This window comes from Capsicum annuum, chromosome 6 (genome assembly GCF_002878395.1).
Source record: "Capsicum annuum cultivar UCD-10X-F1 chromosome 6, UCD10Xv1.1, whole genome shotgun sequence".
NCBI classification, from domain to species: Eukaryota; Viridiplantae; Streptophyta; class Magnoliopsida; order Solanales; family Solanaceae; genus Capsicum; species Capsicum annuum.
Genome location: NC_061116.1, coordinates 196,582,069 through 196,599,612, shown reverse-complemented (window position 1 = coordinate 196,599,612; position 17,544 = coordinate 196,582,069).

The window sequence follows — 17,544 nt, the reverse complement described above, 5'->3', positions numbered from 1 at the left end:
GGAAGGCTTATCTGGCAATCTTTTGGGACCTGCAGTCATAAATGCAGCACCACAAGCTCAGGGTGTCAGTATGAAATAAAGCACCGAGTATGTAAGATAAAATAAAATGATAAACTAAATTTGAAATATAAAAACTAAAAGTTATACGACAGAAGCATAAATAGCACTCTAATGTACTTACTTTCCATGCAATAAAATATATAATCAATAGAACAAACAATAACCTAGCCTATCCCCCAAACGCTTGAAAATTACAAAAAATAATTAAGAAACCTACCCGAGCTCAATAATCCTATTAGATTGCAATGCAATCTAACTATCCCTATTGTCCCCTCAGTTGGACCCTATGGATCACATGTACTTATTAGCCTGTAGGCTCCATGAGTCTCTCTAGCATGTTGGATCTATATGTCTTTCTAGCCTATAGGATCTATATATCGGTCTAACATGTATTCTCTGCATGTCTATCTAGCCCGTACACTCAGGATGACTATTTAGCGCGAAGGATCTATGTAATTGATTAGTTTGAAGGCTTTGAATAACTGGCTCACCTAAAGCCTTTGAATAGCTCGAGTATACAAGGCTTATTGTATCCATTTATACGCACTCAAGGCTCGTGTATTTGTATCAAAAGCATCCAAAATAGTCTGAAAAATAACAATAAACAAGTAAGTAGCCCAAAAGTAAGCAGGAAAGTTGTAGTGACCTATATGTACGATTAATTGTAAGCTAGATATAACATGAGGTAGCTATCTATATAATAAGATTCCCAATAGAGGATAAATATTACCTTCTAAACAAGCCAACACAACAATTATGGCTATGATTAGCTCGAGAATAATATACTAGCCCTATCATACTTATGCTCTAAGGAAACATACCAAGTAGAAAAGACTAACATAACATACCTGATATTTATTCGTTGTCGTCAATCAAAGCCTAGCTCATAACCTATTATGGATACCGCCACATCACCGTCTCCTTGAATAAATAGATACTAATAGTAGAATAATATAAAACCCATGACCTTTCTCTTTGAATTAAAACAAATTGAGACAAAATTGATAAGAAAGATATACCAAAACAATGGGTTTGTGAGGTAGATCATCTTTCATTAAAATTCTAGCTAAAAGAACACACCATAATCTTCCCAATCATAACACATTAAAATTCAACTAACCATAACATGTATCAAAGAATTAGCCTCAATCTTACTTCACACTACCACCAAGCCAAAGTAGGCCTGCCACCCTCTATCATTGATAAGGAAATATCTCCTCTCTACAGACTAAATAACTATTCACCACCACTATCTTTGGTAAGGAAAGATAACTAAAAGATTAGAGCATGAGGGTCTAACATATGAATAGATGCTATGAATAACTTGACACTCAGTTGAGGAATAGAGGATTTAAATCATAAACCCATCAACGAAATATGGCTTGGGGACATATACGATATAAATCTGAATTCTTTTCTTTGCTGATCATTAAAAGTAGCGCTTGACCATTGAAACTGGAGATTTCACAAAACTTGAGTACATAAGTCATGTGTTGCATGACCTAAATTGGTAATTTGTAACTATGAAATATGATTCCAACAGGTAAAAGGCCTGAAACTCTGCATTTCGGTCACTAAGTGAGGACAGGATTCTTTATGGCATGTCAAGACATGAATCATGATCATGGAATCAAAACGCAAAGCATGAATGAATACTAGATTGACTGAAAATACTAAAATAAAATGGGTCAAGCAGTATCCCTTCTCATAGGTGTTCCACAACTTACTGGCATACCCACTAGAACCTGACAACCTAACCTGGTTACTCGTTCTACTATCTCCCCCTTAGACTAAAGCCATCACACTCCTTGACTCAATTATTATGAACATCGTTCATTACCTAACTAGTCTTCCGCCACCTAGCAACTCCATGGCATGTACTAATTACGCTACATACAATGACCCTAGAAAATAAAGTAGCCCCATAGCACTTTGGGCAAGATTTCTCACCAAGAACAAAATCAAACTTAATTACAAGTTGATCAGACTCAAGCTCTTGCATACACTGTCCAAGCTCATTAGATCACTTCTCTATAACTAGCACCATTAACCAAAAAATCATCACATCCACCTTCATATCCACCAGGTATCCAATCTTAATGCCTAACGCTCAACATAACTTGCAACTCCACCTCACACACATAATTCTCACTTGGAAACTATAAAACAAAATGTCAATAAACACTAGCCCACTTAAACCCCCTAATAACAATACTTGGTCATAATTATATAGCCTCTCTCATTTATAATCCATCAACATGCCCCCTTCTACCCATCATTACTATCTATCCTTCATACATAGCTTAACTTAGTTCATAACTTTCTAAGCCTCAACTTAACTTCCCCTTGCAATCTCAGGATCACCTAAGTTAACAAAACTCATCCACTAAGTATCCTTATCCATAACCTATACTTATCTTGTGAAACACACCATCAACAACACTTTTCATACCTTAAGCAAACTATTATTTACCTCAACCAATAACTCCTTCTCTTTCTTCCATGAGCTAACAAAAAAGAATAATATCACTTCATCATTAACTCCATCATATGCAAAAGCCTCGGCTATACATACTTCCAATAAATCATACTTTCCACCTTTCTTACCACTATACCTCTAAATCCAGTTCCAACCAGCACGAGAAAACAAGATACCCAAAGAGTCGCTAGTGAATCAAAATAGGCATCAACCTACTTCACTAGTGTTTGATTTTGCATTTTGAAAAAGAATTTGAGATGGATAACAAAGCAATTATGCTAGTGAATCGAAAGAGCGATACATGACTTCACTAGACTTTCAGTTCCAATATCATGATGATAACAAGGTTATGAGAGGTAGAAACTCACCATACAATATTTGATAATATAAGAATACACAGCTTACTCTATCTTAACTGAAAGAATCATAAGTGAGAGGGCATAACATTGAACTTAGGAAACTTATAACACATTGGTAAGCTCTTCTTAGGCCGCTTTATGAGACTTCTGAAATTCACTTGCAAGTCTAAGGGCATTGTCAGGGAAGGAAATTAAAACTTGCAGATCATGTTACCTCAAGAACAGAACATAGATAAAGAAGTATATATTATCATTATGGATTCTGAGATGGAATCTGGAAGCACAACTAACATAGGCTTAATACACGATTCATAAGAAAGGCAATGATAAGACACTAATAGGATACTTTCTAGCTCATTTAAAACTTCATAACTATCTGTGGAGACTGCTTAAGAAAGTACTATCTGTAAAAAGTTGAGCTTGACTGTCTCTAATACCTCAAAAATAAGGCGGGGATGCCCTGAATAGTGGAAGGTAACAATCTGCATAAGTTTCTCTAAGAACCTTTCTATAGCACAATCTAAGACATAAAAGAATGGAAACCTTTTTCTAAATGTCTTGTAATCTCTCGGAGAAAAGTACAGACATCTTCGTACCATTCCGCAAGACTCTACTAGACACGACTTCATAAATACCCTAGGACACTTGAACTCTTTACTCTGATACCAAGTTTGTAACGCCCTGAAATTGGATCCCGAGACGTCACACAATGCTTAGGGGCATAAGTGACCCCAAGTTAACCCTCCTACTAGCATAACTCATAAGCAACTGGATAAAATTCTTAAATCTATATACAATCAGCAAAAACATAGAACTTCTCTGAACTTGATCAATATAAACATGAACTTTACAAGATTACAACTCTACATATACCAAACGAAACTGAAACTAAATACATCAACTTCTACTGACAGACTATGAAGTCTCTACTGGTACTGACTTTAGAAAGTCAGGTCATTACTCCCAACTATCTAAGCACAATATAACTAAAATAAGAAAATACAATACTTCTTGAACTGTATAACCAACTCGAGCCCTTGAATCAAAAGGACTCGTCACCTGCTGATTGGGAGCGACGGATTTACTGAATACAGTATCTGCACTATAATTTGTACCTACATTATAAGACACTATAGCACATAGAAACATATGGGGGTCAGTACTTTAAGGAATGTACTGAGTATGTAAGGGTGCAATGCAACATTATAAATAATATCATAAATGATTACGAAAATCGTGCATGCTGACAATAACAACTTTCTTAGCTTGAATTATCTAAAATATATTCCTTGTAAATCATCAATAGTAATGTAAGCAATATATATCTCATAAATCATTATACTCAACTCAAACTCTTTAACTCATGACTTAGAGTGACTTAGTAAGTCGTGAAACTTGAAATCTTATGGACTTGGGAGGTTCTTATAACCGACATAAACTATGTGAGCTACATGGAGTCCAACTTTTGCCCTCCTAAGGAGAGAACCCCACATTGGCGGGAGCGTCGTACTCTTGCCAGGGATTACAACCTAAATTTAGTGATCATAATCTCATACTCAGCCACCGGCCCATAATTATCACTATAAATCCTACAGTGGCATGCAGTTTCAGGGGAAATACCACATTTTCCGCTCGGTGCTAAATACTACTCCTAGACACAAGCTTAAAACGCGTTAGGAAATCCACCACAAATATCACAAGGGTCTATCATGAAGACCAAATCAAATCTCTTTCTCATTTATCAAATCATAATCAATTTGTGGATTCCTAACTCGACTCAAATCAAATCAATCTTTCTCAATATCAAAATGTATCAATAACTACAAAAAAAATCATAGAACTCATTCTTGACTCTCAAGCTCAAATATCAATATATATATATTCAATAATCAAACTTCTCATAGAAAAGTTTAAATTATAACTCTTATATCAAATCATTTGGAAATCATCGACTCAGAATAACAATATTCAACTCATGGCATAAGTTCTCAATTTAAGAAATAAAATGATGAAATAGTCATGTGTATCAATCATGAATAGCTCAAATATCATAAATCATTACTAAAGTATTTTGGGTATAAACCCACTTTGCAAAATCATGAATTTCAATAGCAGAAATTAAATCTTTGGGCATAAGAACGAAAGAAGTATTCTTGTTCAAACCCCACATTCCTTGGATTATGATTTTAAGATGAGCAAGCTTGATTGGAAACTTTTCTTCACACACTTGAGCTATGTTCTTGATGCCTTTGACTTGGAGAACTTGATTCTTGAACAACTTGGTGAAATCTTTGGGAGATTCTTGAATTTTCTTGTCGAAGATTTGATTTAGAATTTTGGAAGAAACCCTAGTTCTAGATCTTTCTTGGAAGAGAAATGAGAGAAAATAAAATTCTCTTCTCTACTTGGATATATATACATAGGACAAAAATGAGAGGAAATAACCAAAATTCCCTTACAAAAACGCTCCTTAATTGTTGGAAAAAAAAATAGCTAACGACATTCGTGACAAGCCGTCAGGCCCGTGATAGGCCATCACAAATTGTCATTAGAAAAAGGGTGAATTTTATGATTTTCGTCTTAAGGTTTACGATATTTTATGAAAAGCCGTCAAACTTGTGATAAGCCATCACAAAACGTGATCACGGAGTTTCCAGACTGACACGCTGGAGTAAAATAAGCATAACTCTTTGCTCCAATATCGCATTTTGACGAAATTTGTATTGCTGGAAAGATAATTCAATTATATATCTTTTGGTAAGTCATGGTCTCAATGATTCGTAGTATAACTAGATATATGATCATTTGAAGTTGGATATGGAAAAATCCTTCCCAAGAATTCAATTGGTAAGGAATGGTTTGATTCACCTAATCGCTAGGACATGTTTGAGGCCTTAATAGACATCACTATTGATTAGAAAACAACCAAAGAACTATAATTTATTTTTCATGAGATTGATTCATGGTTGCACTATTGGTTAGAGTCTCGGGGTATTACAATATGGATCTAACTCCCTCATCGGGTGTTCGATTCAGGTGAATCATATGTCGATGGAAAGCTTATCCAATTCTCCATATTATAGAAAGTGAAATTTAGGGAAATACAACAAGGTATAAACAACAATAACTTTAGAAGTCATCCATATTCACTTAAAAAATAGATTTAGGCTTAAGAAATGATCGGGGCATTACACCTTTAGCATCTGTCATGTACCATAAGCCTTAGTGAACATAATTCTGGTTATTTCATAAACTCTTTATTGATAAACACTAAAATTAAAGTGACAAAAAATAATTTTCTAATCTCCAAAACTCTCATTTTATCTTTTCATATCGTTTGTTTGAATTTAACCTGTAGCTTTAGTTTCAAACTAGTTTAATCACCACGCACATTTTTCCCTGTGGGATTCGACCCCAACCTAGTTGGAATTTATATTGAAAATGATCGCTTACACCCATTCAAGAGTTTAATTTGAGCATTCTCAGAAACTCCCATGATATCTGTAACCTTTTGAACCTGATCATGGAATTCCTGAGGGTCCTTATCTATCTTAGACCCAAAATGGGATGGAGGATTCATTCGGGTGAAGTTTTGAATCCTAGATGCAGTAGTATTGGCCTCTGAATTAGCCAAAATAGTAGCTGACCATTCATTCTGAGAAGCAACTGAGTTAGCAAGAGTAGTGAATGTAGCTCTGAACTCTACATGTGAGATATAATTATTTAAGGGATCTGCTTGGACAGGCTGAGGGGCTGACAGATTTCCGTTTCTTCTTTTGGGAGGCATGTTCTGTAAAGAAAAGGGGGAAATGGATTAGACTGAGAGTTAAATTTGAGCTAATGCTCACTGACATGACATGAATACTGAAAGAAAGGTATCAGTTCCTAAAACATCTTAAAGCCTCCTATACATAAATGTGGCGCGCAACACACCCATGTACAAGACTCTACTAGATGCGACTTTTATACTTTCTAGGACACTATTGAACCTTAGTCTCTGACACCAAGTTTGTAATTCCCTGAATCTAGTACTTGAAACACTACAGGATGCTAATAATTCCGAAGGACGACTAGCTAACCCATGACTGATATCTGTAACTGAGCACTGCATAACATACTAAATAAATACGGAATAAAAGGGATGAAAGGCCATAAGATTCAAATATCTAATAAAACATAACATCTAGAGATATGGTATATCAATACCAAAAGAACTGAAACAATTATCTGAACATGCAAGGTTGAAAGCCTCTAAACTGTCTGAATAAGGAGTTGAAGGGACATGTCCCCAACTAACTCCAACTGCTGAAATAAACTAAGTACTGAAAGAATGAACTAATCAAATAATAATATCCTCAAATGATGAGGACTCAATACTAGTCTGTCTACAGAACGGCTGATCTATGAAGGATGCTTTAGAACTCGTGCTTCTGAACCTATGGTATAAAATACCATAGCGCAAAAGAAAATTATGCGCCAGTACATAAGAATGTAGTAGTACGCAAGTGAGGTAAGCTGAATGCAAGGGTTCATATGCATGAACTATAACTGACTAACATGAACATGAACATGATTGCGTGTTTTGAAGGTTTACATAAATAAATTTTCAAATAATGGTTGCATAAATAAATTTTCAATGATAATTAGATGCATTATCATGGTTGAGCAACGAACCATGAACATGAAAATTAGATGATAATTATCAATGATAATTAGATGCAAAAATTTTCAATGACAATTAGATGCATTGATCCTAGTATGAACATGAACTATAACTTCAAATCATGGTTGCATAAATAAATTTTCAATTTGAAGGGTTTATCATGAATATTATGCAAATCATCACATACTAGGATCAATTATTGGAACATGTAATTTAAAACATGAATCAAAACCCAACAACAACATGGACATAAATTTCAATTCAACTAAATTATGAACATTCATAAATACACAATCTTTGGAATTTGAAAAGAGATTCTTGAGCTTCTTGGGTGAAAGGGACCATGAATCAACACTTGACATACCTTGATTGTGAGTTTCTTGAAGTTCTTTGACTTGAACGACTTGAATTTCTTAGGTTTTTTAAGAAGGGTTTGCATCTTGTTCTTGGGGATTGATCTTTTGAGAGAAACCCTAATTTGGTGTTGTAGACGAATAATGAAGTTATGAGCTTTGGTATGACCAAACACCCTTATAATAAATGGCTTCAAATTGCTGAATAGGATCTGCAATGGCTTGGGCGACGGTCCATCACTAGTGCAATGGTTTGTTACTTTGTCCATTGCAGTATAGCCAGAAAATAGGTTACTTCCTTATTAGCGACGGTCTGGGATATGGTCCATCGCAATCTCAATGGTTTGTCGCTCTTTCAATCACAGTTTGACCAAAAGAGGGTCTTACTGCCTCAATTGTAATGATCTGGGCGATTGTCTGTTGCTAGATCGACGATTCATCGCGCTTTCTGTTGCTCCTGGATAGTTCAGACAGTTTTTAGTAAACGACCATAACTTTTTACCCCGATACCAGATTTGCGTAAATTGGTATCATGGGAAAGAAAATTCAATTATCTATATGTTGGTAGGTTATGAGCTCAAAAATTCTTTGTAGAATGGGAGATATTCTTGTTTGAAGTTAACTATGGCAATATCATTTCTCAAGAATTAAATCAGTAAGGAAAGTTTTGAGTCGTATAATAGCTAGGACGTATTTGAGGCCTTAATGTACTTCAAACTTGATTATAAAACTACCAAATCACTAAGATTAATTTCTGATGTGCTTGAAGAATGGTTCTACTATTGGCTGGGATTCTTGGGGTATTACAGATTCAAAGGTCGTACTAGCATTTGTGATTTTGAGGAGTTTTTATCAACTCCCTAGCATAGTCTTGTAAGTCATATCATAAGTTATAGTTTCCTTCTATGAATTATATTACAAGTCATGGTAGTATGGGAGTTGGAACATGATAGGGATTGACATCATGAGTTGTCCATGACTCATGGACTAGGTTCATAACTTGTGAACCCTCGTATGCAAGATTAGAACTTCAAGTTTCATTTTTTTTTCAAACTAAGTACTCAATATATATGGGCTCGAAGCATGAGGTGTTATGTATTATATATAGGCACTTATGGGTGCTATTCTGCATACATATATGCTCATTCTTTATTTGAGGTTATAGATATCCTGGCTGTCTTGTCGCCTAGCATAAAGATTTGCATATATGTAGATATCGTGGTGGTCTTATCAGCCTACATAGGGATTTGTGTGGTTTTAGTTATCATGGTAAAACTAATTTTGCGGCTAGACTCTAAATGATCGATTTGAACCCAAAATTTTTTGAAAACACCTTTAAACATTGTAATCACATACTTAAACACTTAGATTCTTATTTATATCATCATTAACACATTAAGCTCACGAATTTCCCTCAAAACAGGGCTAAATAGGCTGGGATGAAAACACTAAAGTATATAAATACACCTCAGATCACCACCCCACAATTAAAGCCTTATTCGTCCTCAAAAAACTCTTTACTCTAAGCATCATACGCTGAGGATACTCTACATTTCTACTACAACCAAGACACTCAAGCTAGTACTACAGTGACTACAGAGAATGCAAGTTTCTACATAAGCATGTTATGTACACATTTGATAGTTCAAGAATACTACTCCAAGACATCGTAGCCTCCAGAATTGACTCACCTAATTGGCAAAATCACACATATTGTTCAACCAAAGACATCATATAAATCACCTAACTATCATCAAACATGTGCCCTCACAATAAGAGAGTTACCCATATTTACTCACAATAATGCCATTTGTACACAATGGGTACGAGAATCAAATTGCGCTCACTCTCACAAAGAATTCACAAGTTATGAATGATGAACCATATGTGTGACCTTAGTGTAGTGCTCCACTAATATCAAAATGTTAAGATTAGGATCAAATAGGTTTTTATGGGTTGTAATTCATGCTAAGGGATGGGTAGGAACTATTCTGGCTAGTAATAGGGGATATCTTCCCTAAGCACTTTAATACATCACTTTATACAATTAAGATCAATCTTTAACAACCAACTCTCACCTCTACACCCTTCACACATACATAGTTTTACCCCATCTCATTAAGCTCATTCACATACAATGTGGTAGGAGTATTTTCTATTACTTCATGGTTCTCAATGCAACACGAGGCTAGTTTTCTGTGTCTAGCTCCGTGATGCAGGCTTATCGTGGTAAGCTACTGGATTTCATTGTACATCAACTTTGCACACCAATAACAAATACTTTGGGGATTTACTTACACCTTTTCTCCTCTTATTTTCAAAATCCTTACTAAATTAACTTTACACTAAAGCGCGTAGGAGTTTGGATCAAATTAAAGTCAATCAAAGAAGAGGATTAGGCTATATATGAGGCTACCAAAGAAAAAGCTAAAGGCTCAATGGTGTTGACTATGATTATGCATAACGGTAGGTCAAAACAAGGTTTGAAATATGGATATCAAAGAAATGCCTATATCATCTCTTAAACCCACACTCTTTATTTTGATTTTTACATGCACCAGGTAAGTTATAACATCAAATGCAATAAGAAATACATAACAACCTTACATGCAAATGGCACATTCTACGCTCAAGTGGGATCATCATAGACTCTTAACCAAACAACCATATGAATTCCAATTAAGCCAACAAGTATAAGAGTCATAAAAATGAGCCTGTGAGTCTCAACAGTAGCAATTCACACAATCAACATTCTCATTACAACTAAAACACTTGCATCATGCAGTCAAATATAGCACCAACAAGAATATCCCACATTTATTCTTGACAAAAAATTTTAAAATTACACAAGAAATGGGAATTTTCCCACCCCACACTTAAAAATCTACTTTGTCCCCAAACTATACTCTAAAGTAGAGATAGGAATACTCCCCGAGGCCTCTAGGCCTAGCTAGTAGCATCTTTATACATAAGGAAGGTCCAAGGAACCTACACTTAGTCTTTGTCATGCTATTTAGTTTAGGTTTTTGGGTATTTAGACTTCCCATCAATCTGTAACTCAACAAAAACAAAAACTAGTAAAGTAGAAACTAAAATACTAAAAATAAAACATACCTTAACTTGAGTTGTCTCCCAAGCAGTGCCTGATTTAGTATCGCGTCACGACCCAATCAATTATTTTCTCCACCTTGAGGATATATATTTTACCCCAACCACACATCCATATTTTTGCTTCGCCCATAGGGTGGTGGCACAAAGATGAAGAAACTGAGTAATGGATGGTGTACGAGAAACCACTCGGCCTGAAAGTGAGGTATGTTTTTATGTTGCTTATTTGGAGAAAAATCAAGTATATAGGATTTCTGTTCCTCCTTTTCATACTCTTCCACTATTTTAGATGATTCCACAAATAAGACATCAGCTAAACATAATGTAGAAAAGTGTTTTGACTAAGGCACAACCAACCCCACTTCAAAATTTATGCAATCCACAACACCCTCACTCTTATTCACCTTCTCAATTTTATTCTCAAGAGAAATATGAAAACTAAATGGTTGTAATTCTTGTGTTTATTCCACACATTGGCTAGTATCCTCCTTTTCTGTACTTAGCCCAGCCTATGGGGAGATGGTGGTGGTGGTATCTCCTAAACCTGTTTAACAATTTTAGTTTTCAAGTACTCAGACTTTCTTAAATTATCAATTTTCTCTACATCTGATTGGAGAGTCAACTTTGTATCTACCTCTTGGGTTGTCTTTAAATATTGTTCATTCATCTCTTTATCATTTCTCAAAGTGATTGTCACTACTTGGTTAGATGGTTCAGTGTCACTTGGAAAACCAACTTGAGTCCTGGTATTTTTTGCCTGCTGCATCTTCCCAAGCCAATTCTCCAACTACTTTGTAGCCACCTACTGGTTCTTCATGTCTTCCATCAACTATGCATAAAATGCTAAAAATTGTTTTAGCATCTCTTCCATATTACTAGTTTGAGTCGTGCCTTTTTTTCTTAAAACTTATACTGCTGAAACTATTGCTGATGTTTGTTCCATGATTGAATTGGTAGATGAGTCTGCCATGTTTGATTGTAGGTGTTCACATAATATGTCCTTTAAGCATAGATCACAAATATTTTTGAAACGGGATTAACAGTACACATAGCTGCATAATCACCATTATTACCACAAATATTACACCAACTTATGGTCTGCTCCATAGATTGGGTAGTATTCATCTCATATTGTAAAGGTCCCGTCCATGCACTTCCATCAAAATCTAGACAAAAAGCCTCGCAGTATGGTACCCTACAAAAATAACAAAAATCATCATCACTCAAATAACATATATCCCAGGCTGACATATCAAGAAGTGTGAGAAATAAAAAAGAAAAAGAAACTAAAATGAAAAATTGCTAAGCTATGTACAACTCAATAAGGGTAAACTAAAACTAACATAGCTGCAAATTCACAAGTCCCTCGCAATGGTGCCAAAAATGTGTTGCACACACGCAAGTGTATGTGGTCTCACCAAGTAATAAAGTGGCCTTAAATAAAGCCGAATATTAATCCCACAGGCACTTGTATCCACAACTATCTAATTCAAGTTCAACTATTGAGATTAAAGTGGTGCAATGTAACCAAAAGAGTTTTGAAAGTTTGTAAACTAAAAGTAAACTAAAATAATGTGGAAAAGTAAAGACTTTGGACAAGAAACAGATGAAAACCTAGGGTTAACGCACTGTGAACAATCATACTACGCTAGTGAAATTCATTCAATATATTACTTATCTTGGTTGATGATTCGTAGGATATATCACATGATCATGGTCTCCCGACCTCTAATCGTCTACCTAACTTGAATATTACAACTACATCATTGAGCGTGGATGTAATAATCCAATTGGATGCATGAATCTATCATCCTACATGTGAAATAAACAATGCTTCTAGGTATATCCCTATCCTATTCACTAATTCCAATTTCTTATTTCATACAAGAATAAGAACCTTTCTCTATCTATCCCCAGATTCTATCTTTCTATTCCCCCTCTCGAGATCACAAGGTTGATAATATATGTATTCTAAGGTTAGATACTCCTTAAAATAGTTGAAACAAGTATAAAAAACAACCAAATATGATAATAAATCTAAACAAACTCAATTCAAAGCAAAAGTAAACATGTTTTTGACCTTAACCCCGACAAGGAGGCTTTTAGCCACTAATCGACATGACAATAATCAACATAATTGAATACATGATAAAATCCATTAAAAGGATAAATTAAAAGAAAAAAACCATAATTTAAGTGTTTTTAATTCCCTGTCCAAGTTTAAAAGTCATCCAAGGTGTATAACATCAAATACAAGTGTCCTATTAATAGGAGGACAAAACTGTCGATTTTTGTACTAGGCCCCGTCACAAGGATAATTCTCCATGTCTACCTCTACCACGCACCCTTATCATTGATACATACTATTTTTAGTCCCTTATGAATCTCCATATGTATTTCATGAGACCTAGGACCTTTTATTTGGTCCACGACGTGCCCTTGACATCCAAGGTGTCCAATTCCTGTCAAATTGTGTCTTGTGCTTTTGTTGATCGATTCTAAGACTTTTGTGTTGTTTAAATTTGATTTTAATATTTTATATTATTAATATATCATCATAATGAACTCACAAATCATCCTATATCATTAAATACAACAAATTAGAGCTCAAAATATCACAACATCCAACATGACGAACTAGAAACTTAAGCTAAAAATACTAGCTTTGCCACTTTTTATCTTTCACTTAGTTTTGACTCTTTGATTTACTCAATTACACTTTAAATGAAATAAACAAGTTTTTTCACACATAATTACACAATTAAACCAATATTAGCTCATTCATCACAATAGAATCCAACGCAATAGACTAGAACATCACCTAGCCCAAGCTAGTAAAATTAGTTTTCTCATCTAGACTCTAAATGATCAATTTGAACTAAAACTTGTTTGAAAACACCTTTAAAAATTGTAATCCCATAAACACTTATATGATTATTTACATCATCATTAACACATTAAATCTATGAATTTTTCAAAACAAGACTAAATGTGCTAGAATGACAACACTAAAGCGCATAAATACACCTCATATCAATGGCATTATCATCCCACATAGGAATTTATGTATCTTTATTATGAATTACTGTGTTAGATAAAATAATTTTTTTATCACAATTTGTTTATTATTTTTAATATACATATGCATGCATTTCATGCCTTTGAGGCTAGGATCAAAGTGTTCACTAATATTATATGTTTTTTATACCCCTAGGGATAGGATCATGTTGTCCATCTATACATGCATTTTATACCATTGAGGCTAGAATTGGATAATTTACCTATATCATATGCAATTTATGCCTTTAGGGCTAGGATTGGGATGTTTGCATACACCACATGTATTTTTCCTTTAAGTATATGGATTGGGTGTTGGTCAACACTATATTGCATTTTATTTCATTGTGTATTATTTTGTAATATGGCTTGGAAATATTATGGTCAGTTGTGAAAGTGGCTTTTGAGGCATAGTGTGTTGTATGACTATAGTGATATATGATTTCTCAAGAGTAGGTAGATTCGGATGTAAGTTATTGATAGAAAGTTGTTCATGTTGTAGTTGATGCAGCTGAGTTATCTAAGGTAAAGGTAACTAAGGGTGTATCAGGTTATGTTTTTTTCTATTCAAATTACAATTTATTACATTGGACTACACTCACTATCATATGGTTGTGGTTGACACCTTCTGAGCATATGGGGGTTGATTCGGTTATTATTTGATGGTGGAATTGCTTATTGGTTGTGTGATTTGAGTTAATAATAGGAGAAGTGGATACAAGCTATGCAGTTAGTGTAGTTTTAAGGGTATGTTATATCATTTCTGTTTGTCTTTCACCTTACACACTAGGTATATTACTTAATACTAATATCCCCATTGCATAGAGGTTCTGCATTCATTTCTTCAAGCTATAGGGTAGAAAGTGTCCTTATTATCTCTGGTCGAGTTCAGATGGTGATTGGTATTCTTTGTTTTTTGGGAGTTGCATTTTACAACCCTCTTTTTCTTTATGTAGCTAATTGGTACGTCGAGGTGTTATGCCAAAAAATTATTAAAGATTCTTAATATTAGAAGCTTATAGATATTTGTTGCGGGTGTGTGAGTTATTTGTGGCCTTGTTGTCAGCTGTATTCTCAATTTTGGCCATGTTGGCCTCGTATATATATTTTTGTGTTGGGATGGCTTCCGCGCAATTTATAGTTTAAAGTGACCTTATATGTTTGCGCTATTATTCTATTTCTTTTATATTATGAGGTATTATTGTTATTCGAGCCTCTTCAACCTTGACTTGGTTTAGGTTGTGTTACTTGCTTGGGTATTTATCAATTTGCTTAGCCAAGTTGCGCTTCTCTAGATTTGAGTCATGCTAGTCTAAAAGCCTCAAAGAGTGATAAAACTTGGCTGAGAATAGGGCCTGGCTGTAACGCCCCGAGTCTGGCACCCTGGACACTACATGGTGCTAACAATCTCGAAGGACTACTAGCTAACCCATGACTGGTACCTGCTGTGAGCTATGCATAATAGTAATATTGTAATAACAATATAACTGACATAAATACAGAAATGTGCCATAAGGTTCAAAACTAAATAAAACAATGTCTGAACATGGTATAACAATGCCAAAATTGAAAACAACTATCTGAAATACTCTAGTCTGAAAGACTCTAAAACTATCTAAACTGAATAAGGAGTTGATGGGACAATCCCCCAACTAACTCCATCTACTGAAATACTGACTTTAGTTAATAAATGGAATAAAATAATATCCTCGAATGATGAGGACTCACTGCTAGTCTGTCTGCTGAATGTCTGATCGGCTAAAGATGTTCTAGAGCTCGTACATCTGAACCTATGGTATAAAACACCATAGCACAAAAGAAAAGTATGTGTCAGTACGTGTGAATGTATTGGTACGCAAAGTGAGGTAAGGATGAATGCAAGGGTTAATATGTATGAACTAAAACTGACTGAGTAACATGAACATGACTACGTGACGATACATGTATGAATAAGTAACTGTAACTAAAATCATAGGGTTTCTGAATACTGAGTTTGTTGATAACATGGATTACTGATAATTGATATACTGATAGCTGATATACTATTTACTGAGTGACTGTATCTAACAATCCTAGTTCTGATGAAACTAGCTGAGTTCCATACTGAGCTGAGTGACTGTGTCTGACAGTCTTGAAATTTGTAGAACTATCTGAATTCTTTACTGAAGACTGAGGCTGAGACTGTGGGAGGTAATCATCTAACCGTCATGCTCCTTATCTAATAGATTTGGGGTCTAACCTATAACCCCAGTTAGAAAGGTGTCAGTACCGTGCCACGAGTAAAGATAGTGAAGATATATCCTTATCTGACAGGTTCTCGAATGAGAACGATGGGACCCTCATCTGACAGGTTAAGCCACCTTATCAACCATCATCTGATAGGTTTTAATATCTCAACCTACGTTGGCTACGTAGTTCTGGAATGTAAGGACTGCTTTTAAGAATCACACCCTCTACTGGCAGGTGATTTTCTATCCTTGGGTTCACTCGATGCTAAATCCTACTTCCATCTGAATAGAAATTGAGCTGAGTATACTAGACTGAACTAGACTTAGTTCACTCAATTCCGTTGACTGAGGAAATACTACTGAATTCTGTTAACTGACTGAGTACTGAGGAATGAACTGAATACTACTGAGTTTTCCTTAGTTCTGAGACTGGCTGAATCCTACTAATCGTGGCTTGACTGAGATTATCTTGAAAACTAACACTGGCTCTAGGCACACAGCTAAACTAACGGGTATTAAGTACCCCCAGAACTCGATAACATGATTATTAATAGGACATGACACTTCTTGAACACATAACCATAGTCAATAATTCATAATATAATCATTGAGGGATTTCATGAGGCACTTGATAATCATAGTCTTGTACATGAATAGAAATACATTCTATCCCAGCATAATTTCACAAATATAAACACATGAGCATTCCATCAAACCATTACAAGGCATAGCATTAGCATGGGGGTCATTTTGAACATAAGAGTATAGCATGGATTCACATTTAGGTCACAATTGAGTCATAATGCACAATTTTGCTCACTTAGGCAATTTATCAAACACATAGGATGCATAACTTTAGGCTTAGGCATGAACATTAAACCAATACATCATGATTTGTATTAATCAACTCAAATTCATAGATTTCAACCCACATGATAACATAATTTCATAAAACACATCAAAGATTCCAACTTGAAAATCATACAACAACATCAACATGGATTTAATTCAACCCACAACATAAAAATCATAATACAACCCTTAAAAGAAGATTCTTGAACTCCAAGGGTGGAAGGGACCCTTGGATGAACACTTTACATACCTTGGTTGATAATTTCTTGAAGATTAATGAAGGAAATCTTGTGTTCTTGATTTTAAATTAATCACCTAGGGTTTTCTTGTTCTTGAGCAATTGTGAAATAATGAATATACTTAGCCAAAAGAGGGCTAAATTTCC